This window comes from Lontra canadensis, unplaced genomic scaffold, assembly GCF_010015895.1.
Source record: "Lontra canadensis isolate GAN:19392208 unplaced genomic scaffold, GSC_riverotter_1.0 scaffold7, whole genome shotgun sequence".
Lineage (NCBI taxonomy): Eukaryota > Metazoa > Chordata > Mammalia > Carnivora > Mustelidae > Lontra > Lontra canadensis.
Genome location: NW_022631001.1, coordinates 36183264 through 36209697, shown reverse-complemented (window position 1 = coordinate 36209697; position 26434 = coordinate 36183264). Strand labels below are relative to the sequence as shown.

Here is a 26434-nt window from a genome sequence, read left to right as displayed (position 1 = left end):
GGAACTTCTGAATGCTCAGGCCCCAATACTAGAAGTCATCCCGACTCCTTGCTTCCTTTTACAACCTGCAGCCAATCCATCAAAAGATCCCACCAGCTCAACATTTACAAAGACATCCAAGTTTAACCACTGTTCTCCTTTCTCCTTCCTATTTCTTCTCCAACGTTGCTTCCACAGTGAAGTGATACTCTCTGAATATCGTATGCTGCAACTCCCCATCCCTGCTTCACTTTTTCCCATGGCCCCTGACCCATAATCGACTTATTTACTAGCCTTCTGTCCATTAGACTATGAGCATCAGAAGAGCAGGGACTCAGTTTAGTTCACTGCTTGCACCGTAGTAGCCGAGAACGTTTTCTAGCATATGGTAAGTACTCAATAAATAGGTGTTGAATGAGTAAGTTTGTACATTAGGAATAGTCATTCCTTGTTTGTCACAGATGTCATCAATACCCTCCCCCATTTGCCTTTTAACTTGGCTTTCAGTATTTATATGTGATACTAAAAGTGAGATTTTTTTTAAAAGCCTTTTTTTCACCCCAAAATAGAAATATCCTAATATTTTTATAATGTTATTTATATAGCTCTTAATCCATTTGGAAATTACTTTTGGTATACTACCTAAGGTTGGAGACTTCTTTCCCTCCAGTGGATAGATAACCATGCCAACACATTCACTAGACCAGACATTCTGTTACCAGTCAGTTGAAATGCCACCTTTATTGATTATTATCTATTTTTGGACTTCCTATTCTCTTCCTTTGATCTAGTTACTTCCAATCCAGTACCACACTATCTGTCACTGTGGCCTCATAATACATTCTACTATTAGGTAGAACAAACCCTTGTCCTCTTAGGACTTTTCACTTTCAGAAATTTCCTGGTTATTCCAATTTATACTTTGAGAAGCATTTGATCACATCAAAGGCACGGATGGGTGGCTGCTAGAAGTTATAATGACGGACATGAAGAGAAGCAGATGAGGGAGGAGCACAGAGCCCTCCCCTCGAGGTCTTGGCGAGCCTCTGGGCCACCTGACAGACACAGGGAGCCACCTCTGGCCCCCACTCTCTCTTTTTGACCAGCTAGACTGTTGCACGAGGTAGACTTGTCCCAACTGTTGGGCTGTGGGGAGAAACCACACTTCCTGAAAGAAGTACCATGGGGGCTGCCAATGATAGCAGGTGGGGCTGGGGGTGTGATTTTATTACCTGAAGTTAGAGTTCTTGAAGCTCAGATCCACCTTGGGAGGAGCAAGGGGCCACTGGACTGATGGGTCACCTCAGAGCGATTTTCATGGTTTGTCGTTTCCTTTCAGGCAGTCAACGTCTTCTAGAAACCTACAGTGGGGCCCACAAGAAAAGAAAGCCCACACAGGTCACTTGTGGGGAGGCACACGGCACAATCTCCTGTTAGCTAAGGGAGAGGCTCAGTGGGGAGAGGCTTGCCAGCCCAGCTCATCTAGGACAAACAAGGCTTTTGAAATGATTAAACATGGATTCCTGGATGTGGTCTTAAGAGAAAGAAGATAATTGGACTTTTCATTTCTCCTACCGGGCCAGGCAATAAAATTATAGTGAGCACTTACTGAGTGTGTGCCTCGCGTCAGGCTCCATTCTGACTGTGTTATGGAGATTCACTTACTGAGGCCTGAAAATAATTCTGAGGTAGATACTCTGGTTTTTTTTTCACTGGATGAGAAGACAGAGAGAAACTCAAGGATGACACTTGTCAAGGTCACATGGTGAGAGGACGCAGGGGTTCCAGAAGCCACATCAAGGTCAAGCAGAGCCACAGGCTCTCCCAAGTGAGCCGCTGTCCAAAGGCGGACAACCAGCCCCGGAAAACAGGTCTCCGGGAAGCGTTAAGCAAGAACACGCGTACGCAGGGCCCGTCTCTAAGACCGCTGGAGGCACAGTAAGACGCTTGGAGATGGTGTCCGGGAAGCTCAAGTACAGGGCGGGCACCCAGAGCGAAGGGGAGTCAGTGGTGAGAAGGCGCTTGAGTTACAATGGCCTGTGACCCTGCCTTCTCCTGCTGGCAGGACAGGGGTCTCTGCCCGGCTTCAGGCTTCACGGGAGGCTGCACCCACCCTTCTACTCCCTCCTGATTCTGCCTTGAGAGGGCGAGACTCAGACTGTGAATGGGCCTTTCCTGACCTTTCTGATAAAAAGCAAAACTACTGGGGTTGCCCCTTCCGCTGGCTCCTTCTTGCAGCCCTTGGACTACCTGGGGCTTGATCATTACAGAGGTCTTCAAATCCGTGTCCAGGACAACGGCTACTCTTGTCCTCCCAGTTTACTCCTCTGTGCAGTCCGATTCAGACACCCTTGCTGTCTGACTCTGGGAGCCAGTGTGTACACGTGCAAAATCATGACAGCATCTTGGACTTCCAGTCCCCAAGCCCCACACCCCACACAGACACCCCACAGACATCAAGTCCCCAGGGCAGTGCTGCCCGAGCACTTATCATATGTCCTTCCACCTTGATCTGCCTCCCCACAGAGGCCCCACGCTCTTCTCCAGCCCCCAGACCAGCCATCCAGAACCCACGTGGGTGCCCTCTCCTTCCCTCACTCCACCACCCCTCTGATGGACGGATCTAGCCACTCCCCTCTGTTCCCTGGCCACTGCCTCCATCCAGGCTGCTCTCCCCCAAGACTCACCCCTCCACACTCCAGTCACAGACAGGACACCCCCTTGTTTAAAACACTTCCACGGCTTTACTGCTCTGCCCCGAGCCTTCCAGCAGCGCCCTGCCAGGCAACATCAAACCTCCACAGTGGGCCTGCTCGCCTTGCGTCCTGTCCTGTCTTGCCCTGCTCTGCACATCCGGTGCCAAAAGCACTAGGCCACCCGAGTACTTAAGTTCTCCAGAGCACGTGGCCTCAACTGTGCCCACGCTGCTTTGCAGGTGCAGCTCCCTTGACCCACTGGTCACCTGATGGAACTCCTGCTTTCCTTTCAAGTGCTTTCAGGTGGCATCTCCTCAGAGAAGCCTTCTGAGCCTTCTCCTTACACCTGTGGCCCTTCCACCCTCCGCCCCATGATCTCACTATTAGGGGGCTCCCGGGATCACACCTCACTCACTGTCCCCCCGGCTTCTCTGAAACTTGGACGAAGCTTCTCGGTACCAAACTCCATATGAAATTTCTTATTCGGACCAATTGTTCCAATACTCAAATTTACTTTATAGAAATAATGAATGTTAGCATAAACTTTGGCATTATATCTTGCAAAATAAAAATCAGAAGGCCTTGGCTGGCTTCGATCTCCCTGCTCACGGGGAGTCTGCTCTCCCTCTTCCCCTTCCCCCACTTGTGCTCTCCCTCTCGCTCTCTCTCAAATAAATAAGTAAAATATTAAAAAAAAAAAAATCAGAAGTCCTTTCTTACATGCATGGAGCAAGTAAGGAAGCTGAATCAGCTGTGACAAGTATTTCTGGAAATCTCTTTTCTCTCCAAGAAGGTGTAAGACAATGAATGAAACAACCAAAGGGAAAAAAACCCACCTCTGTGCTATTTCCAAAAGAGAACTGAGCCCAGGGAGGGGGCTCCAAGAGACCACAGGTAACTGGGAGAGGGGTCCTTGCCAGGGGGAGCTTAGGGCCAGCCCTGGTGCTGCCATCCAGGTGACACATAGTGAAGACACTCGTGGGAGAGCCTGGCCTGTGTTCTTGGAATCGGGGGCCACAAGTGTACTCACTTCTGAACTAGAGGCTCCCTGGATGTCAGAAGCAAGGCACGAAGGGACTTGTGCAGTGTGCTTGGGAGAGCTTGGTGGTCCCCTTGGTTCCCCCTCAGTCCCCTCATTCTCCTTGGAGCTCAAGAAGAAGAGTCTCCGGGGCTTCACACAGAGGAGCACGGGGGCTAGAAGAGAAGTCCCAGCCCCGCTGCCCCTGCAGCTGAGGAGGGTGAGACACAGCTGCCCCTCTGAGCAGAGCAGGGTGAGGCTGAGCAGCCCTTGAGAAACCCCCACGTGTCCCCTACAGGACGATGACCACACTGAAGCCCACCGAACGCAGACCGGTGTCTCTCTCTGCTGTCCCTCCTCCCTGACCCGGCACCCCAAAATGCTACAGGAAGCGGAGGGAGCATGTAGACTGCATTACGGTTCACATGGTTAGCTGCCCCTCCCCGCAGGGACAGTCTGCAGGACAACGCCCCCAGTCAGGCCATGTGACTGGCTTAGACTGACGAATATGAGCGGAAGGGACAGCCTCCACTTTTGAACAGAACTTTTCCCCTGAGTTCCTTTGTGCCGAGACTGGCAACTTCCAGATAGAGACTCCTCCTTTGGACGAGGTCCCGGATGGAGAGAGCAGCACGAGGAAGAAAGAAACCTTTGCTTCTATCGCCCAATGAGATGGTGATGGTGTGTGTTCTAGGATGACAGGCTCTTCTGTCTGCCTCAGACCTTCCCACTTGGGCACTGGAAGTCCCGCCTCCCAGAAAACCCCTTTGTCCCTGACAAACCAGGACAGTCGGTCACCTAGGTCCTCCAGTCGTATCTATCCTTCATCCTAAGCTGACTGACACGGGCAGGAGGGAGGAAGCACAGGTGGGATGAAGGAGACACAGTCGGAGCAGAGCCCCTGATCTGGGAGGAGGGAAAGGGGACAGAGGTTTTAGCTTCACGATAACCTTCACTCATTTTAGCTTCATGATAACCTACCCTTGATGGTGCTCTTCACCCCAACTTTCCAGGTAAGGGCCGAGGAGGCAAAGCTATCTTGCTCCAGATGACCCGGCTAGCCGGTGGGGACTGCGACCCAAGTGGCCCTGGGCGGGTTCTCTGGGTGGGTTCTCCTACCACACCACTGCCAGTCCCGCCTTCAAGACCACCCCACACAGTAAAATATAACACCCCCCCCCCACACGAGCCTACCTGGGGAAGGCATGAGGGGAAAGAAGAAAAAGTAATCCTAGTTCAGGAGAGCCACAGAACCTGAGCCGACATGTTGTCCCTGGGCTTCCTGGCAGGCGGGGCAGAGAAGGAAATGTACAGCCTCACACTCCCTGGCAAGCATATCCGATCAGTTCTCGGGGACAGACTGAGTAGGCAGGGCAGTCGGTCGGGGAGGCTCTCTTAACAGGACCTGGGGAAACCAGCCCTACGAAAGAACAGAGCGCTTCCCCTTTTAAAATGGGACCTCAGTGAAAGGCTGTCCCCCTCTTTCCCCTACCTTCAGGTGTGACAGCTTGTGAAGCCCCGGGATGTCATGGGGGCAGTGGCTTTTGATGTTGTGGCTCCATAAAGGGGCATGGCTTGGAAAATATGGAGGCTTATGAGTGGGCACCCCGATGACCCTGTCTCCTAGCTGTCTGCTTATTGATCTGCTTCCCCCCAGTAAGGGGCTCCTGTGTGCCCATTGCTGCATCCCACAACCTTCACGGGCTGGCCCTGGGCACAGGTGTGTTCGGGAAGTACTTTCCCTCCCCGGCCTTGAGAGCCACGGCAGGTGGCCCTTGGCCCCCTCCTCCACTTTCTCCGCTTTGTGCTGCTGGTGCCCAGCTCCGGGTTTACTGAGGGAATGGGTGAGGAGACACTCTGGTCTGTGCAGGCAGTGGTGGTCTCTGAGCAGAGCCAAGAGGCTAGAGGGGGCTCTGTATCCTCTGCAAGTCTACCTTTGCCCTCCACAGTCACTCTGACAGCCTGTGGGGGGTTCAGCTGTCTTGTTTTGCAGCAGATGCACCTAGAGAATGTTCTCCCAGAGAGATCAGGTGCCCTGCACCTAAGGTAACTGGTGTTTGCATCGGGATCACTGAACAAGCGTTTCTCTAGCCCCCAGGGCACTGGGGACAGAGGGAGGAATCCATAGTCCTAATGTCCAAGATTCCCTCAATCTAGTTAGACAGACAGGGTCTAAATCAAGATGTGACAGCATGCTCACTGCGCTAGGAAGGGCCACACTTACGGTGGCTCTGAGCAGCACGCTGCCCAAGTCCAGGATGCGCCCCTGCTCTCGCTAAGTGGACGAGATTTGCGGCGCCATTCTGACAAATTACCAGCAGGTGGCAGTCAAGTGTCTCGAGGAAGGAGGGCCCTTCCTGGCTGTGAAACATAGGTAAGGTACACGAGCAGAGTGAAGGAGAAAATACTCAGCTTATTGATTAGCAGGTGTGTGCGTGGTGAGGGTAAGGGGAGGAGAAAGAACGAGGGAGGCGGAGAGGCTTGAATCAGGTGCTGCAGATGTCTCCCTGGCAGACTGGGTGGTGGGAAGTCCGTTCTGAGCCAGGGAGAGAAGCCCTATTTGTGGTCCTTGTGTCCCCGGTCCTCCAGGCAGCTGGAGACGCTTGGGACTCCCAAAATCAAACACAAAGCAAGGAGGCTGCATTTGGAAGCACACGGCTTGGAGGGCCAGCTCAGAGGGTCTCAGGGGGCAGGATTTGTAAATCCTGCGGTATTTCGTGAATGAAAACAAGGTTCTTGCAGAAAAGATCTCCAATAGCATTGATGGAGGAGAATCTACAGAATTCCAGTCTCCGGGAGCTCCTGAGGGCTGTTAGAGGGATTCAGGGATGTCACTAAGAGTCACAGCATGGAGCATGCACCTAGCCCAGCGCAGTGCTTAGTAAATGGTTGTTGAATGAATGTAAAAGAGATACCATCTTGGACCTTTGCCAAGTCTATCACTGAAGTACAGGAAGGAGAACCTTTCTTCTTCTATTTTTAATATACAGAATAAGAGAGCCTGGCCCTAAAGATGGGGGAGGAACACTGTCCACCAAAAAACTTATTGCTTGAAGTTGAAGAAAGTTCTGGAAAACATCTGCATCTTGTTCTAAAGGAAACAAAAGGATGCACTGCTGTTATTTCATAGTCACCTGCAAGATTCTGGTGTGAGGGAGAGCAGAGTCAAGATGGGGAGGCTTCGACAGTGCTCTGAGTCTCAGGTAAGGGCTGCAGATGGAGGCAGGCTGGGACAGGTGGCAGGGCTAGACCCAAGGAAGGCTGAGACTCAGAAGAAAAGGGATACATGCCTTCTCTGAGAATGGGGGCAAGGCTGAAAGACAATGGGAAGAAGATGGAGCGGTGTTTATCCCGAGCCGGTGGACCCGGCCTGTGAGGCCCCCAGTGCCATCTCAAGCAGGAGCTGGGGAAGGGCTGCGGTTCTCCCCCTGGCAAGGGGGGCAGGCAGGGTGTGGACAAAAGGGCAAGATGATGGGCACATGAAAAGGGAGGACAGGGCAGTGGTCACGGCAGGGCCTCTGGAACCACACACCCCAGGTTCAAATCCCAGTTCTGCCACCAGGAGGTGTGTGTCCTGGGCCAGTTCCCTGTTCTCTGGGAGCTGCAGTTTCTCACCTGTAAGAGGAGGAGGAGGCCTCCTCACAGGCTGAATGAGCTCCATCTCTGAAAAACACTAAGAATCCTCGTCACATTCACTGTGCTTATTGAGACGGATGACCTCAGGCTGGTGTGAAAAGGGTAGAAGGCCATGGAAAGGTAGGCTTTGATGTCAAAGAAAGCAAACTCAGAAGAGAGATTTTGAAATAAAGGAGCTCAGACATGCTAAGAGCAGACAGGATGTGGCTTGGCGGCAGAGTGCTGGCTGTGGACGTAAAGGAACTTGACATTGAGGTGATCCAGGACAGTGGGCTGTGGGGACCATGAGGGAGCCCACGGAAAGGCCGGAGAGAGGGATCTGGGAGTGGGGTGGGGAGGGGAGGCTGGAGAACAGCCCAGAGGCCAGCATTTTGCAGCAGGAAGCACTGAGGACTCATAACAGTTGGAAAGCTGAGCGGTATTTCAGGAGTCCAACCCTTTCGTTTTACTTGAATGAAACCAAAATACAGAGAAATAGCTCCTCCTACAGAAAGCTGGGAATAGGATCATGAGAAACTGAAGTCAGTGGGTGATAAGAACAGAATTTTGAAGCTGCCCAAGAAGGTGAGATGAGAAAGCACAGGACAGCGATTTCCCTACAGAGATGGGCACCACAGCTGACAGCTGCTGCCCAGGGTGGGGCTGCCTTGGGGGCTCTGGGGTGAAACAGCGACACCACAGAGGTGTTGGGGGACAGGGAGGTCGACGTCCCCCTTATGGCCCACCTACCACAGATTTTGCTGACAGGTATGGAGGCCTCAGATGGCTACCACGGGCCCAAGGTTCTAAAGCAATCCATGCAAGGCAATTTCCTGAGTGCCCACATATGCCAGGTCATTGGCACAGGGAAAGAGCTGAGAATTTGAGCAAACTGCATGCGGCAGTCAAATTTCCATCAGAGACAGTGTTGTAATAATGAAGACACTGTTAGTGGTGGGTCCACAATCATTCATTAGTCTTTTCAACAAATATTTGCTGAGAGCATCCAAGTGCCAGGCACCGTTCTCTGCAAGAGGACTGCGGGTGAAGACACAGAGATCCTTGTCCTCATCCGGTATACATTCTGGTGAGGAAGGTGAGCAAAAGAAGTGAATAAGTAAATGACGCTGGGAGGTGGTGAGCACTGACTGGGGAGAGAGGTCAGAGTTGGGGCAAGAGGAGCTCTGGAGATGGAGGTGGTGAGGATCTGAGGAGGTGAGGAGTGGAGAGAGGAGCACTCCAGCCCAGGAAGAGCCGGCACAAAGGCAGAGAGGGAGCTTAGGGGCATCAGGGGACCAGCCCTGAACCAGGGCGGGCAGAGACCCTAGGGTGCCTGGGAACCCCCGGTGAGGGCCTTGGCTTTGACTCTCAGCGGAATGAGGGGTGGTAGGCTCCCACCTGGGGTTAAGCCTGGCTACAGGGTTGAGAAGAGATCGTGCCGATGGGGACCTGTGTGTGCAGGCCCCACGTGTGTGCAAATGCACACGTGGAGTGTGCACACCTGCCTGGTGTGAGCTTGGACACGCATGCTTGAGAGCATGCACGTCAGTGCGTGTGACTTGCTGTCAATTCCTGGTGTATTCCGGAGGAACAGCTAACCAGACTTCCGGATTTTTTCTGGCATGAGGGGCAACAGTCAGTCCATGAACAAAGGCTCCCAAACTATGGGGGCCACTGGGTGTGGAGGTCCAACCTAAGCTCCACTTGCCAGGCCACATGCCTTGTGTGGTAGCTAGAGGGAGAGGGGCCTCCTGCTGTCCACCTATCGGCCAGGAGCTTGTTGGTCAGGGGACTGCTAAGTGAGAGGCACACAAAACGTCTTGGTCACAGCACAGACTACACGGCTGAGCGCTGTGCTCGCACCGCCCGCCCATCTGGAGTGGAGACTACTTCTGTGACTGTCAAGTCATGCTGAAGATGGTGCCAGCCTGCTAGGGGCTGATGTGGTCTTCAACTACGACCTTTCAGGAAAGGCATTATTATCAACATTGAGTATAAGACGGAACTGAGGTTCAGAGAGGTGTATCCACTTGTCTGAGATCACACAGACAGGAAGGGAAACAGGGACCCAACCCCAATGTGCCCAGCTCTAGAGCTGAGCCGATACACATGCTTTGTGTCTTTAGGGACTCTGCAGAGAAAAGCAAAAGGTCTGTCCCAAGAGGGAGATGTAGGGCGGGGCCAGCGTGTACCCCTCCCACCTCCCTCCTACAACGCCAGGATGTCAAAACACAGAGCCAGGACGGGAATTGACCACAGTGCTGGGGGAATGGCTGGTGTGTTGAATAGATGGTCCTTTCCATTTTGACTCCCAACAACTGGAAACCTTTCTCAAATGCTGTCTTGCGGGCACAGTTTGAGGAAGACAGTTTCATCTTGTGATGAAGCTCAAGGCCTTCCTCCAGTCCCCAGATCTCAGATGTTGTTCTGAGCATGTCCTGACCCCAGGAATGACCCTGCAAGTTCCTTTTTTAGCTCAAACGGAATCAACTTGTTTTCCTTCATTCCTACGTGAGGAATAAAACAATTATTTCAGTGATTTCAGTTTCATTTTTCTGAGCTTTGGTTACAGCAAGGGAGTGGTACATGTCCAAGGATCTGAAAAAGCAGGAGTTCTGGAGGTACTGTTTTTGAGAAAATATTCAGTGCAAAAGCTGAAGCCACACATTGGGCTTGGATTTTGTGCCAATCAGTGCTGTTTCATGTAGTTTTCAAAGAAGTAACTAATTCTCAGAGACTTAAGTAAATTGCCTGAATTTCTTAGGTCATGAGTGAGAAAGCCAGGATTCAAACAGATTCAAACCCCGGTCAGTGACAGGGGAAGGACTGTTATCTTTTCTTAACTAAGCAAAATAAGACAAAACCTCTTATGAATCATTAAAAACAAATATCTCAGTGGAAAATGAAAGAATAGGAAGAGGTAATTCACAAAATTTGCACAATTAATTCATGCAGGCAGAGGCCATAAAACAACATGGCAAAGGGCAAGGAGGTTGGCTGGTTCTCCTTTCTCTAAAAATCTACACACAGATGTTTAAAAAAAAAAAAAATGTATGTTCAGGTGGGTATGGTAAAACAAAACAAAACAAAAACCCAGAAACAGCAAAGACAAAGAAAGATGATGAAAACCATGTATCAAACTCTTTAAAAAGAGTACATATTTTCCAGAAGGGACAGGGCAAATATCAAAAAAACCCTTATTTCTCTGACAAAGGATGCTATTAAAAATTCTGACTTCCATTACATATTCTTACATAAAAGAACATTTTAAGAGAAATGAAACCATTTTTTAAATTTAATTTTTATTTTTTATTAAAGTTCCCCCCTCCCCCAGGGCCTAGTTTAAAGACTCATAAAGTTCTACAAGGCTATTGGAAAAATATCTGTCCCCAGGTTTTCCTCCCTATTCCCCCACCCATTTCCAGAGGCAACCAATTACGGAAAGTACATCCACATTTCTGAATAGCAGCTTATGGCACCACCCAATGATACTGCAGTCTCAACCAGGATCTATTCACGTCTCACCATGGAAGAGGAAAAGGCCCCTCTCTTCCATTTTATCTGTCACTATAGGCACAAAGAGGAACCTACTCTCCCATTCAGCCAACAAAGTTACATAATTATTTGGGGTAGATGAATATTCGGCTTTTATATTTACTACAATCACGCAAGTCCTAGGCTCAGTGGAGGCATGTAGGATATTCTGACCCCTTTCCTTTGTTGCATACTTCTCTGGTTCTCTTTGGTGTTAGTCCTTTCTAGAATTTAAAAAAAAAAAAAAATATATATATATATATATGTATATATATTTAACCAATCTTTCTACATTTGTCTAAGTCTCCCTTCAGCTTGTTCAAAGAACCCATTTCTTCTCATTTCAGGTCATTCTAAGGTTTCTCCAGCTAATTTATAAGCTAATACACACACCGGCCTGGGTACATACATACTTCCTCTCTCATACTTTCAAAGATTCAATACAAATATTTTTAATATTTCTTCACCCTCTTGAAATTTGTAAATAATATAACCTACCAGCATTTATAATTTCATAAACAATCAACACAGTACCCTAACTATAATACAAAGAAGAAAGGAAACGTTAGTTAAAATAAGATACTGCACACAGAGTCAATATGCAGATGTTGGGTATAGCTACCGTAGAAGACATGATGAAAGATGTAATGAGGTGCTTGGGCCTATTTATAAGAACAGGTAAACCTCAGATGCTTGGTAGTTTTGTTCCTAGAAAATTCAGTGTATATTAAAAACATGCAAAAATTACATATGTTTATGTTTAAAGTGGAGTCAGACTCCAGGCTCAGATACTTGTAAACATGAATGCCAATGAACTTTAGGAGGTTGTGTAGCAAGTTGGACAATCCTTTGTTCTCCATCGGTTACCCCTAGCAAATCTGCTTCTCCGCGGGTAACCCTGTCCTGCATCCCCTTGACAGCCAAATCGCCTATACATTCCCAAGATGTCCTATAGGGGGCGCTACTTACCCATTCTGAACCAGTAGCTGGTTCAACTCCTCTCTTTTCTACAAAGAGAAGGGGCAAAGAGAGGTTAAGATATTTACCCAAAGCCATATAGGAAACTAGCAGTAGTCAGGACTAGATAAGGAGAAGGGGCAGGCAAGGGAGGAGAAAGGAAATTATTCTAATATTCATATTTATGAATTGCTGGACATCACGCCAGATGCCTTTTGTTAGGCTCCCATGGTATTTCACCATATCCTCTAACCTCAGGAATTAGTTCTATTACCATCCCTAATTTTCAGATACAGACACCATATTTCAGGGAGGTTAGGCCCTTGCTCAGGGCCCCATTTTTGTTAACAACAGAATTCGATTTTCTCCAGTCCTTTTTCTATTGCTTTAAGCTGCTCTCCCTCCAGGTCTCTGGGCCCCCACCTTGGGGACCAGGTCGCTCACTTTGCTACTTCCATCTTTAGGAACTAGTAACTGGGTTGCAGGCTGTCTGAGAAGCAAAGAGCAGAAAGAAAGATGGTTCAGTCCCAGCTTCTCAGCCCTTCAGGTTCAGCCAGTGTGTGGCCTGGGCCCAGGGGTTCCTGAGCACAGGAAACAGACTCTTGATGAGGTCATAGATGCCTGCAGGAGTCCAGCCTGACCTGCCAGAGGTCAGGCCAGGACAACCGTGACTGCAGTAACTTTTCCTGCCCCAGAAGGCCCCAGCTCCACAGGCGGTTCCACACTCCACAAGGTGGCAGGCAGCCAAGGGGCTGGAGCTCACACCACAAATACAGGAAAGGCCAGACAGTGAGCGAGGGCTTGGTCACCAAACCTCGCGGTGTCAGGTGTGGGGAGCACTCCAGAACAGTCACTACAGCTTCATGGTATGTCTGCCTCCTTTTAATTACCCTCCAGATCATCCCTCTGAGAAGACAATGTTATTCCCACCATCCAGAAGAGGAAACCAAGACCACAAGTGACTGGCAGCTCATTACACAGCTGGCCAGGGGCAGTGCAGGCCAGACCGGCCCAGACCCCCTCCCTCTCCTGTACCTTTAAAAACCCTTCCTGGTTGATGCATTTCAGAAAAATGCGTCTTTGGCACTTACCATCCAGCTTTGGCGGGCAGGTTCCTCTGCCCCATAACTGCTGGGTTCGTCCTATGACTGAACAGTGGATCAGGTGCTTGAAGAGGGGTCCTGTCTGATGGTCCTTGGGCACCTTTCTCCCTCCACTTTTTGGCCACAAAACCATGACTAAGCACTTTCAACAAGGAACCCATTGCTTCAGACTTCACGTTCAGGAAAAGAAAATATACACAGCCCCTATTTGTCACCCTGATCTAAATGTACCCCACAGGGGGCCTGACAGAGCTCACATGGACCCATTTGCTGATGACCGCGCACAGGCCTCGGCCCTGCCATCGGTTGTGTGCAAACAATCTCTGAGCACGTTTCACAGAAAAGGGTTCAACTCAGGCTCCGGTCAAATGATTTCCTGCAAGATAAGCCCAAGTAGGGCCAGCCCCAGGCTCGTGCGCCGCCAGGTTACTGTGAGCCCTCAGGGTGTAGAACAGAACAGCCCACTGGGGCCAGACTGCCCGGGTCCCCATCTCTGCCATGCTGCTTACTGATGTAGCTCTGGACAAAAGCTGACCTCTGTTCCTCAGTTTCCCCGTGAGTGAAATGAGGATATTGGCAGTGCCCAGCTCCCAGAGTGGTCGTGGGTGGTAATAGTGACATTCATGAGAGCTGAGAATGGAGCCTGACACAAGGTGAGGCTCGAGCGGCCTATTCCCAAAATGAACATTGACCGCCCTGTCACGGAAAGAACGGCTGAGGGCCCTGGAGAATAGGCACCCTGCGAGGGAGATAAAGGGGGCAGGGAAGAGGGTCCGTGAGCACTACTTCCAACCTTCGAAAGTGGAACCATGCCACGCCCGCAGACCTTTGTTCTGGATTGCTGCAAAGGGCTGACCTAGGTCAATGAGGAAACAGAGCCAAGAGGCAGATTTGGATTAAAATAAAGAAGGATTTTCCCACAGGCAGACATGTCCACAAAGAGGGAGCAGGATGTCTGGTTCTGTGGGCTCCTGAGGGGGCTAGGGGCCTGGCTGCCTGTCATGAACCCTGCACATGGGGTTTTCCTGCACAGCAGAGTGGCCAGGGACAGTGACCCCGGATGCCCCTTCACACTGGACCATTCTATCACTCTGATAAGAAGCAAGTAAGTGCTGATAGCCAGGGAGTGGCCCATCAGCCCGAGGGAAGGAGGAGGGACTTTGGACTGTCTTAATGCACACAACCTTCAGGACTTTCAGTTCTTGTCTCAGAACCCACTGGGCAGGGAGGCTGGCCTGGGTGTCCTTGGTGTCTGGGGCTGAGCCACACACAGGAGGAGATGCCGGGACACAGGGAGATGGCCAGGAGCAGGGAACAAGAGAGGAAGGGGCCCATCTGCTCCCTGAACACTGATTCGGGAAGTATCCTCCATCATGAAATATTATCAACTTTATAAACTACAAAAATAGAAAATATTTTAAAAAGTAGACAACATTTTGTCAATGAAAAATTATCAGACTATATAAAAACTATGACAAGAAAAACAATATAAGATTCTGAGACTAAAGCTCATCAGCTATTCCCCAGGTATCTCCTGTACAAGTGTTACCGCTAATTCCTAGGTTCTCAGCTCCAAGGCCTGAAAAGCAGATCAGCAGCAGAAGGTATGAAAAGATTAAGGAGAAACAATTTGTGGAGATGACACAGGAGACATCCTATGTACTGACTTCCAATTCTTTGTGCCTCCTGTAAACGCCTGCAAATATTTTTGGGAGAAGCACTGTCTGGAGCTGTGAGAAACTTCCTGGGCAGGAAGACAGAGAACATATCCTTTCAGAGAGAAGGGACTCACTACTCTACAGGCTCCAGCCTGAGTAACTCAGGCCCCTACGCCCCTGGATCTGCAGGGATTGGCCCTCATTCCCCTCTCCCCTACCCCAATCTCCTCTGCCTAGTGGCTTCCTGTCCCAGCTCATCACTGTCCTTCACTCTCTGGTCAGCTGGCTGCCTGCGACTAACCCCCACTGCAGCTTCCTCCCTATAAGCTTTCCTCCCTCCTTGCCCCTCACCTTGCTGACTGTTACAGCCTTAACTTGGGCCCCAGGCACCCTATTCCTCCTGGCCTACTCACATCCTCTAAAACCACTGACAACCAGCACTGCCAAGAGGTGACTTTTCCAGAAGCTTCCACAGTCCAGCCTTCCTCCTAAAGGTTTCTGTCCCTCCCTCTGCCTCCTCCCAGCTGTAAACAGAGAACTGACCCGCAGAGCGCACTCTGGCCAGGCACCATGAGGGCCCATTAGCCCAGGGCAAGACAGAGACAGCGTGCAGCTCCTGGGCCAGCTCTACCCCATGGATACTGGCTGCCTGGAATGCTGCAAAAGGAGGATTCTGAGGGTCTGAAGAAAACCACCGTGAGGGAGCCCGAGGACTGGGAATGGCCACGCCCGTGTCACCCGCATGCCCTCCCGGCGTGGGCCAGAGCACTCTGCGGCCCCCGGCCCATCTGTCCCCAGCCCGTGCTCCAGCCTGGCACTCCCTTTGGTATTCCCATGAGATCTCTTCAATGATCTGCTTTCAGGCGTCCTCCCAAACCGCCATATTCACCTTCCCAGCACCGCCACGCCGCCATACTCTATCTCCCCCAATAGTCAGCAAACGTGCTGCACCTTCTTTCTTTAGAAACTTTACGGCCTCCAAAAAGCTTTTCCAAGTGGGTCAGAGAGCCCCTGATTCTATCTCTGCCTTAGTGTCCGAAGACACAGATTCCCAAGTCCCCCTCTCACCATCTCCCCCACTCATCTAGCTGGCTGATGGACGCACACAACCCTGTCTACTCAAGCAGATGGTGACTACTGGATGGTCTCGATGTCTGTCGAAGACGGTAAACCCTGCAGGACAGAACTCAGATCTGTTTAGCTCACTGGCTCTGAGCCTGGCATAGGAGGGCTCTGTTAGGGAAGAGCACGGAGACCAGAGCCCCAGCCCCACTCTGCCCTGACTTGCTGTGGGTCAACGGGAAAGCCGCTCTCCTCTCTGGGCCTCAGCTTTGCCACCTAGACTAAGATGTACTTGAGCTAGGGGCCCCTGAAGTCTTGTCGGGCTCTCAGACACAAGGAGAACGCAGGCCACAAGGCTCTGGATTCGTGTCTTTTATGATTGTGTGGGTAATAATCACTTAGCGGGAAATCACAGGACAGCGGTGTAGATCCGCCATTGCAAGGCGTGAACTCGTTCATGTGGGTACTGAGCGCTATGGGATGTGCGCTTGCATAGCTAAGTATAATGGACAATGAGGAGTGATTTTCTCTCCCTTTGAGAACATAAGTACACTCTTCTATATTTATACATTCCATCTCCTAATTTAGACAGTGTAGAACTTTTTCTGATCAGCGCTCACTTGCCAATAATTTCGCTCTACATCTAAATGAAGAATAGGAGTCATATAAGTTCACAGATTGAATGGATGGCTGATTTACAAAGCCCTCAAAATGTGGCTACAGGCCGATGCTGGCAACCCCATAATTAGATATGGCATGCTCTGCGATGATGTATTTTTTACTGTTTTTTAATAACTCAGTTCTCCTTCTGGGATGAGGGGAAAAATGGAATTTGTTAAAAATAAATCGAGATTTAGTGGCTTTTCAGCCTTCTGCTGCTTGTTGCTCACAATATTCTATAAATAAAAGAAGCCCTGCCCTATAGTGCACTGTAAACACCCACAGACGCTCAGAGCCAAATTCTTCCAATTATGACCCTGTGCCAGTTGCCAAGCTACTGCGAGGACCCACTTGAAAGGCGGCCATCTAGGCCATCTCCTGATTAAGCCGCCCAGCAGCAAGGAGGAAGGCCTGCTGCTTTGGCACCGTATCTAGTCTGAAATAATTGTTCCATTTTCTTGAAATTAAGCCCTTCCCTTGTGATCGAATTACAATTCAGAGGTAAATGAAAAACTAACCACCTGTCCATCCGTCCATCTGCCTTGGTCACGGGTGCGTAGGAGAGCCTGGGCCGTCACTTGCTGGGCTGAAATCAGGCGGCACGAGTGCATTCATGACAGTGTCTCTAACTGCACTGAGCAAATCAAGGTCAAATAAAAGTAGGTCAGCTGGGAACATCACAGGTGAGTCACAGGCAGCCTGCCCTTCTGCTCAGCACCTCTCCTCACTCATCAGTGTGGGTCCCTCTGGTTCAATGCAGCAGACTGAGCCAGTCATTTAAAAAATCCATATTCTACCCCGGGAGGGACGATATCAAGTGTCAGGCCGGCAGCTCTGTGGTTCCAATGCCAATGGGCGAGCTGGGATGGCCCCTGCTGCCTGGCTTCTGTGGCCCCAACCAGCCCTTAAAACACACAGGCTGAGAAGGAGGAGACGGCTGTGTGCCACAGTCTTTCCGAGAGAGAAATTACTTCCAGTTCTAGAAACCGGAATGCCCAAAGCAGCGCTGGAGCAAAACGGGCTCCGGCTAGAAACTCATCCCCTCTCTCCTCCCTTCGGTGTCAGCTCCTCCGGGTGAGCAAAGGCCCTGAGCCACAGTTCCAGCCCCAGAAGCTCTCACTAGGAACGCGGGGCTCATGGGTGAACAAAGTCCGCCCCAAAGAGAACGGATAAGTGGTCAGAGTTTCCAAACTCAAAACTGGGACCTATACTTTAAGGGGTAGGGCTGTTCAAAGCTGGAAAGCCTGGGACCTAGGGGTCACAAAACATGGAGCCTCGTCCACGAGTTCTCCTCTGGCTGTCCAGGCTAAAGTGGCCCCTCCTAGGATGCCTGGGTGGCTTAGTTGATTAAGCGTCTGACCTGATTTCAGCTCAGGTCATGATCTCAGGGTTGTGAGATCGAACTCCCATGGCCGGGAGGTGGGGGGGGGGGGTCTGAGCTCAGCAGGGAGTCTGCTGAAGATTCTCTCTCTCCCTCTCCCTCTGCCTCTCCAGCCCCACTCTAAAATAAATAAATAATTTTTTTTTTAAATGGCCCTTCCTATGAGTCACCCACCACCTATGGGTTCTCATTTCCTCATTTCTGAAATGGTCTCATTTCTTTGCCTCTCCTCGGATGAGAATGTGAGCATCTCAAAAGCAGAGACCACCCCCCCGCCCACACCCCCCGTCTTGTTCTCGAGTATTTCCAGAGCAGACTGAATGGTGACTGGCTCGTAGGTGCTCAACAAACATTCACTGAGGAAACGGAAAGAATTCATCCCAAACCTCCGTGAGCACGTTCTATGGACCGATCTCCCCCAGCGCTCACAGCAGTGCGAAGAGGTGAAATCTTTCCCTCTTCTGTAGCATTAAGAAAATCGAGGCTCAGAGAGGGTGAGTGTTTTTACCAGGGCTGCACGTCTAATGAGTTCATGGAGCTGGAATTCCAAGCCAGGCGTGAAAAGTTCTAATCCTGGCTTCGAAGTGAGCATCTGTTGCTTTTATAATTTAGAAAAAGCAAGAGGGAAAAACTTTAGAGGAAAAACTACATATCAGAAAGAGCTTCACATCAAAGGACCCTATGTAGGACAGATCTGGTTCCTGTGTCACCAAACCTCAGCCCCACCTCTGTCTGCCAGGGGCATTGGCACCAATGGAGGAAGGATTCTTTACAGAAGGTTCATCCCTGCCTTTCTGTGGTGCTCTGAAGGCCAGGTAGGGAGGGGAAAAGCCACTGGCAGTAACACCCATGACTCCTGCTCCTGTTAGGAACAGCAGGCTTATTCCATAATTTGCTGGAAAGTTTCTAAGGAGAGACCTATGATCAAGTTAGAACACTATAAAGTACTTGGCCTGTGCCTTCCCCCATACCCATACCTTGGAAACTGGAATAAAAAAATAAAAAGAAAGGAAGCATACTTTTTAAGATTGAAATTTCAAAAATATTAAAATTGACAAGTAGAGATTTACATTTACCTGAATTTAGAATACTGAACCCTGCTGAAGCTAAGCATTTGCATGTTTATAAGCTGTATATATACAGTATAATTCCTATTAGTCTGATATTTGGGGCCCAAACTCCTCCCCGGGCTGTCTGCTAGATGCAGGCTGTGGCTTGAATTGAGGTACAAGTCAGCAGGTCAGAATCATCAAAACGGCCAGCCAATTCTAGTATGCAGAACTAGAATATTTCCCAAATATGAAAAAGAAATGAAAATGGCAAATAGTATTAATAAAACAGGTTTTTCCAAATGCTACCAGGATAGTCCAACAACCTGTGAAAGTGAAAGTCTTAGGCAGCTCGAACTTGGGAGCAACCTCGTGGGACAAGAGATCGAACAAGGGCTTGGCAGCCAGGCGGGGCTACGTCAATCCTGACCCCACCCACGTACTAGTCACACAGCCTTGAGACTTGAGCCTTGAGGGATGATGACATGACGAGGATGATGACAACAATGACAGTGATGATGACGACAACGTCAACGGCAACAACCATGACAATGAGACAATAACATCTACGATGATCTATTCCTTACTGACCGCACAAAGTCTAGCATACAGCAGATGAATGTGTCTATGCTTATGAAATCACATATGTTGTTCACTTTTCATAGTGACACATGACCCCCTTCTCTAGATTCTCTCTGTCTTCTAGATGTAGAAAAAGGAGGTTAGAAAGATTCAGTAGCATGCCCAAGGTCCACAGTTATCGGGATTCAAACGTGGGTCTGTTGGACTCTAAGCCCCTGCTCTTAACTACTGAGCTCCATTGCACTGCCAAGTCTCAGTTTCCTCATCTGTAAAGAGGTTAATAATACCCAGGCAGGGCGGGAAGGGTGAGACAGAATGCATGTGAAGTGCTTAACACAGAACCCGGCACCCAGGAGCTCTACGGCGTTACTATTAATGTCACGTAATATCACACAATGTGATGTCATGCCATGGCATGGCATGGCATCTGGACCTTTGGGAGAGGGGAGGAGGGTGGGAGGTGGGCATCTGGAAGCACAGATGATCCAGCATTTCCCTTCATGGGGCTTGAAAAACAGGATTAGGAACTTCGGACCAAGGCTTCAGAGCCTGGGCTGGCATATTCTCAGTGAGGGACAGAGAGGGGGATGCCTCAGCAAGATGGGCAGGAAGGTATCTACTGAGAGACGAAAGGCTTTTCATTGCAGGTCAGAGAGGATCGGGGACTTCTGGAAGAAGGAATAATCCAAGCTCCGAAAGAAAGCTTTCAAGAGGCAGTACCAAACAGCATGGCTCCTCCTGGGCTACGAATATATGCCCACCGACAGCCTGACTCTCTGACACCTGAGGGAGAAGAGTCCCCATGAGTGTTTGTGGTAAGGGAGATGCCGAGCCCCCAAGTTATTGGTAAACCCTGTGTGGAACAGGGGTGGAGCGGAGGCATTCTAAAAAAGAAGAGAATTTGTTAGAGCCAGTTTCCTTGGGAGTTAAATATGAGGAAAAGGAACCAAAGACTTAGTGTGGCTTGTAGTATGTAAGAACAAAGGTCTCGTCTGCAGGAAGAAGGCTCCGTCTCACTGATACCGCCATCTTGACTACAGCTTGACTGAACGTCTGAACGGGGGAATCTGTAGAGCAGCAGAGTCGCTCCTCGGAGAGCCAACAGCACCACAGAGAACGTGCCTTCCAGAGCTGACATTTGCTTGGGGAGAGAAAACATCATAGAAGACTGCCAGCCTCTCCCCAGACCAGCTTATTCCCCGTATTTCTGACAGGAGCTGTTATACCAAGTTATCCCAACAGGAACCAAAGATCCTCAAAGGCCTTCACACCCTGTCATCGGTCCCCTCTCCTCCATGCCCACAGCCCTCCAAAGGACTCAGCATCAATTTCCTGGACCATTTTAACTGCCTCTAACTAGTTCTGCTGCCTCCTCCTCCAGTCCAGCCCCCACATTGCCACCAGCTGGCTTTCTAAAATAAAAGTGCTGACCACGTCACTCACCTCCTGAAAGATGTCTACTAGATTTGCACTGCCTACAGAATAAACGCCAGAGTCCTAACTTGCATTAATTCATTCATTTTTTTCCTCACCAATCTAATGTGTGACGATCACCTCCTGCGTGCCAGGCTGTTTTATGTCCTGGGGGTGGAGTGGTGAATGAGACAGGTAAGACAAGCACCCAGCCTCATGGATTAACGTTCTAGCAGGGTAAGACAAGCAGTAAAGAAGACAAATAAATCTATCCTATAAAGGCAGGTAGTGGTGAGTACTAATAAAGAGAAATAAAGCATGGTAAGAGGGCCGAGTGATGGGGCCAGGCGTGGAGTAGGACAGTGCATTGTTAGTCCTTGAACACAGGGACTATAAGTCTATTCCTCTCTGGCCCAAACCTCCTTTGAACAGAGAGCAGAATGGAATGAGGGTCAGCCAGGCAGGGATGTTGGGGAAGACTGATTCAGATGGAGAACAGTAAGTGCAAAGGCCCTGAGGCAAGAAAGAGGAACAGCAAGAAAGCCACAGTGGCTGGGATGGAGTGAGCAGAGCGAAGAGTGCTGAGATGATAAAGGGAAGCAGGAGGGGCTGGCAGGCCACGGCAAGGAATGCAGAGTCTACTCCGAGGATGCTGGGAAGCCATCAGAGATTTTGGCAAGGAAATGACACAATCCGATTTACTTTTTAAAAGGTCACTCTGCCTGAGTCTGTGGAAGACTGACAGCACTGAGGCTGGAGAAGAAACAGGGAGACGGGCTGCGAGATGGGGGAACATCTGGATGACAGTAGGGAGATGTGGTGGCTTTCAGTGCTCTGATGGAACAGCTATCAACAACTGCACGTAGTGAGGCTCCAGGGAAGGAGCAGGATCCCAGACGATGCCTGCATGTTGGGCCTATGTAACCAGCGCAACGGCCCTGCCATGGAAGATGGGGAAGACAGGGGAGGAGTTAGATCTTTGCCTTTATTTTTTTCTTTTTAAGATAAAAATATCAAGACTTGTATTTAGTTATGTTGGGTCTGGGATGCCCATTAAACGTCCAAGTGTGGATACCAAGCGGGCAGCGGGCATGTGGGTTGGGGCTTGGGAGAAAGGTCCGAGCTCATCACTGTACATGACCACAGGTCCTCCATGTCTTGGTTCCAGCTGGAGACCCACGCCCCTCCAGGCATCTCCTCCTCCAGCCTCTGGCCTCTGCTCTGTCACTCCTCTGGCCTGGAATGCTCTGTCTGAACTTTTAGAGGGTAGACTCTTTCTTGTCCCTTAAGACTTGCTCAAAAGTCACCTCTTTTCTAAAGCCTCCCTGCCCCGACTGCCAGGAGAGAGCCCCTCAGCCCTCCCTTCTCCTACGGTGCCCTGGCGTATGCCCCCAACAACCTTGGGTCACCCCACTTTGCACCCTTCCTCCATGTGAGCTCCTTGAGTGACTGTGAGACTGTTCCTCTCTGCATCCCCCACCCAGCACAAGGTCTGGGCATGGTCTGCTAAACGAATTGTTCTCTCTGTAACGAGGTGCACAGGAAACTACAGGTGTGCGCAGTGACGCACACTGCGGCCGCCATCTGCAAGGGGAAAAGGGCAGAAATCTGGTGCTTCCCTGCAGCACCGGCACAGCTCAATGGGGTAGAATGGTGCCTACCTCACAGGAGCTGCTTAACGATACAAAGGAGTTTCAGGAGATCTAAGAGCTGAGTATCTCAGGGTGTTGCAAGGTGCCCTGAACACTGCCACCCCTGAGAAACGTGTCTTGGGTCTCACAGCAGAAGCCCCAGCAAGTCCAAACTCGAAGCACTCAGGAGTCAGACACAGAGGGAAGGAAAGTGCCCTCGTTTACAAGGCCTCCCGGACTCGGGAAAGAGAGCCCAGGAGCAGGGCCTATTTGTGCTCTTTTGCAGACATAAACCACCAGTATCGGAGAGGTTAGGTGACTTGTCCAAGGTCACAGGGCTGGGATGTACCAGAGCCAGGATCCACAGTCAGGTCTTCCTGAAACCACTGCCTGTGTTCGTTCCTTCTGGCACACTCCACAGTCTCCCCATAACACACTAGCTCACAGAGCAGCCAGGAGCCTTGGGGACCCAAGAAGCCCCCGAGCGTGCTGAAGAAATGGAACTCCGGAGAGGGGCTGTGATGCGCCAGCTGTTACTGGGGAGTCATCAGTGGGATGGAAGCTGGAATCCAAGTCCCCGACTCCCACAACGGGCCCTGGGAGCACTGCACCTGCACTCTGTCAAATACCATAAGGCAGAAACAGAGCCAAACACAAACCTTTAACAGTCCACCTAGCTGCTCACAAGTGTCCCAGAAGTAAGAGCAAGGAGAATGGGAAATTGTCTTTTGTGTCAATGACAATCGCTGTGTGATCCTGGGACCCCACTAGCAGGTGGGACACTAAGTGAGGAGTGCTGTCACTGCCCCAGGAGGGTTACGAGACCAGCTGCATGGGGAGCTGACCTCTCATTCCTTTGGGCAAGTGTTGGCTGCCCCCCTACTGTGTGCCAGATGCTGAACAAAGCAGCAGAGGCCAGGGGAAAGATGCCCGGTGTAGAACCGTGGCTCCCCGACTTGTGTAGTAATCAGCACATTATCCTCTCGAAGCCTCTGTTTCTTCATCTGTGAAGAAGAGTCCCTGTTTCACAAAGTTGTTCTGGCCACTGAACGGGATGTCACATGCCCCTGGTATACGGGAGTGACGCAGCAAGCATCAGATGGCTGATAGCTGGTTCACTGCTGAGAAAGAAAAAGAGCTTACTCATACTGTAGGGAAAAAAGGGGATGGGAAGAAGGTAGCTACACCAGCGCTCTTGTAAAAATTTAGCAGAGTAAAGGAGCATCAATCCTCTGGGGATTTACCAAAGCATTAAGAAATTCTTTGGGAAATTTGGAGTGGCTGAATATCTTAAGGCAGCATGGGGAGAAGGTGAGGCAGAATGAGAGGAAAAAGGAAAAGAGAGAGGATGAATTTGAATGTATCAGTGTATTGGTAAGAGTCAACGAAGTTAACATACATACATACAAAGTAATGTCTCTTGGTGGCTAATGAATGGAGTTGACTGTGCATTTTTATAGCCTTATCTTCTCCGTCAAGCTCCTATTCAATCTTCAATACCTTACTTGCTTAATGACTTCTTCCACCTCACCCCAGTTTAATTAATCTCTGCTCTATTAATTGATTCTTACCAATGTACACATCAGATTGTGTCTGTGTATTGGGTTCCCCTACCAAACAGCAAGTTCCTGAGAGTAAATATTGTGTATGAATCATCTTGGTGGCCCTCCTCTGGCTACCTGGATCCCCAGCCAGCAGCTTGGAACATCCCCAGAGGACAACCTTCTCTCTACAGCAGAAAAATGAGCCAGGACTCACATTTATAAGTATCCGTTCTGTGCTGAACATTTGAGAGGCACCATTTAAATCTTAATTCATGTATTCCTCAAAATTTCCCATAAGAGAATTATTATCCCTATTTTGAAGAGGACACTGAGGCTCAGGGAGGTGAAGTCAACAGCCAAAGTTTCATACTGTTAGTAAAAGTGATGAGACCAGGATTTGATTCTGGGTCTATCAGACTCCAGATCCCTGTTTTCCCTAGACCAGCAACCCCCGACCCCCCCACTGGGTTTAACGAAGCCGAGGGCATCCTGGAAGGAAGAATGGTCTGGACGTCAACTCTCCCTGCGAGTTCATCAGTGAGGTGACTGCTAAGGAGCTTTGACCAACACACAGTCATCTGTTAGCAAAAGCCAGACACCATGTCAGAGAGGCAGAGAGGAGGCCTCTGGAGAAGACTGAATTCAAAATTTCACATGCAGTTAGCACATGGTAAGTCGACCATCTCCCCAGACCCATCCTGTCTAAGGAGAAGGAGATACATTCTGGGTCAGCGGTTCTCAGCCATGTGTGATCAAGTACGTCAACTGGTCGAGAATTCCCAGATCTTTCCTAATTACTGGGGAAACATTCAAGAATATGACCATAAGTGTTAGCACTGCTAGGAGAAAGCTGTGGACATAAGTGACCACAGAAAGTCTGGGACTGTCCCTTCCTTTTCCTTTCTCCACCTCCAGCTCAGTAAAGGAAACTTCCATGATGTGCTATAGGCAAGTTACATCTCAGCCGTGCAGGGGCCTGACTCTGCTGCATTTGGAGTCAGAAGACCTGTGTCCAAGGTGCTGTTCCTTGGCACACTCAACACAGCAGATCTTCTTTGGGCCTGAGTGTCCCCAGATATAAAGAGGGGGAAGAGGGGAATGCCTGCTTCACAGAGAGGTCGTAGGAAGGGAGCTATGAGATAACCCCTGTGGGAAGACTCTGTCCATGTAGAAGGGTGTTCAGATGTAAAGATGGGGTGCTGGGAACCTCAGGTACCTCACTGCCTCCCCCTCTTCAAGTAAATGTCAGCCCAGCCTCTGTACTGAGTGAGGGCTCCAGGAAGAACCCAAGCAGCGCTGGGAGAGCCCTGGAAAAGGAAGCCATGATTTGGCTGTTACTCTTCCAAAGACTATCTGGCACAACTCTAATCCTTAAATATGTATTTATTACTTTTAAGATTATTTATTTATTTATTTGAGAGAGAGAGAGAGAGAGAGAGCGCGCGCGCACAAGCAAGGGGGAGGGGCATAGGGAGGGAGGGAAGCAGGCTCCCCATTGAGCAGGGAGCCCAATGCAGGGCTTGATCCCAGAACCCTGAGATCATGACCTGAGCCGAAGGCAGAGGCTTACCCCACTGAACCTTCCAGGCCCTCTCCCTTAAATAAGTATATAATAATTAAATCGGCTACAATGGTTGAGGAACGTTTTTGTCATCATATAGGATGATAACCATAGACTAAGACAAATGTGTTATTCTGATGGGATATGTGTGACTTTTTAAAGTGTACTTTTTTATATGTGCTCAAGCAAAAAAAGCTAGATTATTAAAGTCATAACTAGATACTCTTAGGTGGGCCATGAACTAATACAACCTTTTGGAAGGGTAATTAGGCTGTATCGAATCAAACTTTAAATGTGAACTATTTAAGCCAGAAGTCCCACTTCTTGGCATCTATACCACAGAAAATCTCACGCAGAAGTTCCCAAGTGGGCACAGCCCCGGCTGTAACAACAGTCAGCGCAACAGCCGAAGATTGGAACCTGGGTGTCCGCCAGTACGGAATGTGAAATAAACTGGAAATGTAGCCATACCATGGGGGTACAGCTGTCAAAAATAATATGGTCCATTTCCCTGTACACAGAGACTTGAAAAGATGACCATAATAATTGGCGGTTGGCTGTTGAAAGTCACAGAATAGTACAGATAGAGAAATTCCATTTTTATAAAACAAAGGGAATTTTGTTTTTATAAAACCAAAGTAAAAACGCATATACTGGGGATAAGGGCAAAGGAGGAAGGGGGAACACCAAGCAAATAAAAAAACCTCCAGAACTATACCCAACAAAGTCTCAGAGTTACCTATTTTTGGAGAAGGCTGGGGATGAGGAACTCGTGAAGAGTTTCTTCCTTCATGGAAATGCACTTCAGTGTGGTCTGAATTTGTTATAAGTGTATACTCCTTCCTGATGACAGAAACAAAAACTAGATCTAAAAGGTCATAAAATAGTAATCATTTTTAAAATTTCAGTGTTTGTAAGGAGTCCCCCAAAATAACCACCACAGAATGTAGACCCCCTCTCCCATCTCTACATGTGGCCCCCAGTCCTGTGT

General features: G+C 49.6%; 1 protein-coding gene across 5 annotated transcripts in view; it reads right to left on the bottom strand.

The window, feature by feature from the left end:
- The window catches only part of ARNTL (aryl hydrocarbon receptor nuclear translocator like), a 103699-nt gene that overhangs the window by 38463 nt on the left and 38802 nt on the right, over positions 1 to 26434 (bottom strand). For all 5 annotated transcript variants that reach the window (XM_032853517.1, XM_032853511.1, XM_032853512.1 and 2 more), the window contains exon 3: positions 1212 to 1340. The gene's annotated coding sequence lies outside the window, so the exon portion shown is untranslated. The remainder of the gene's footprint in view (positions 1 to 1211; positions 1341 to 26434) is intronic.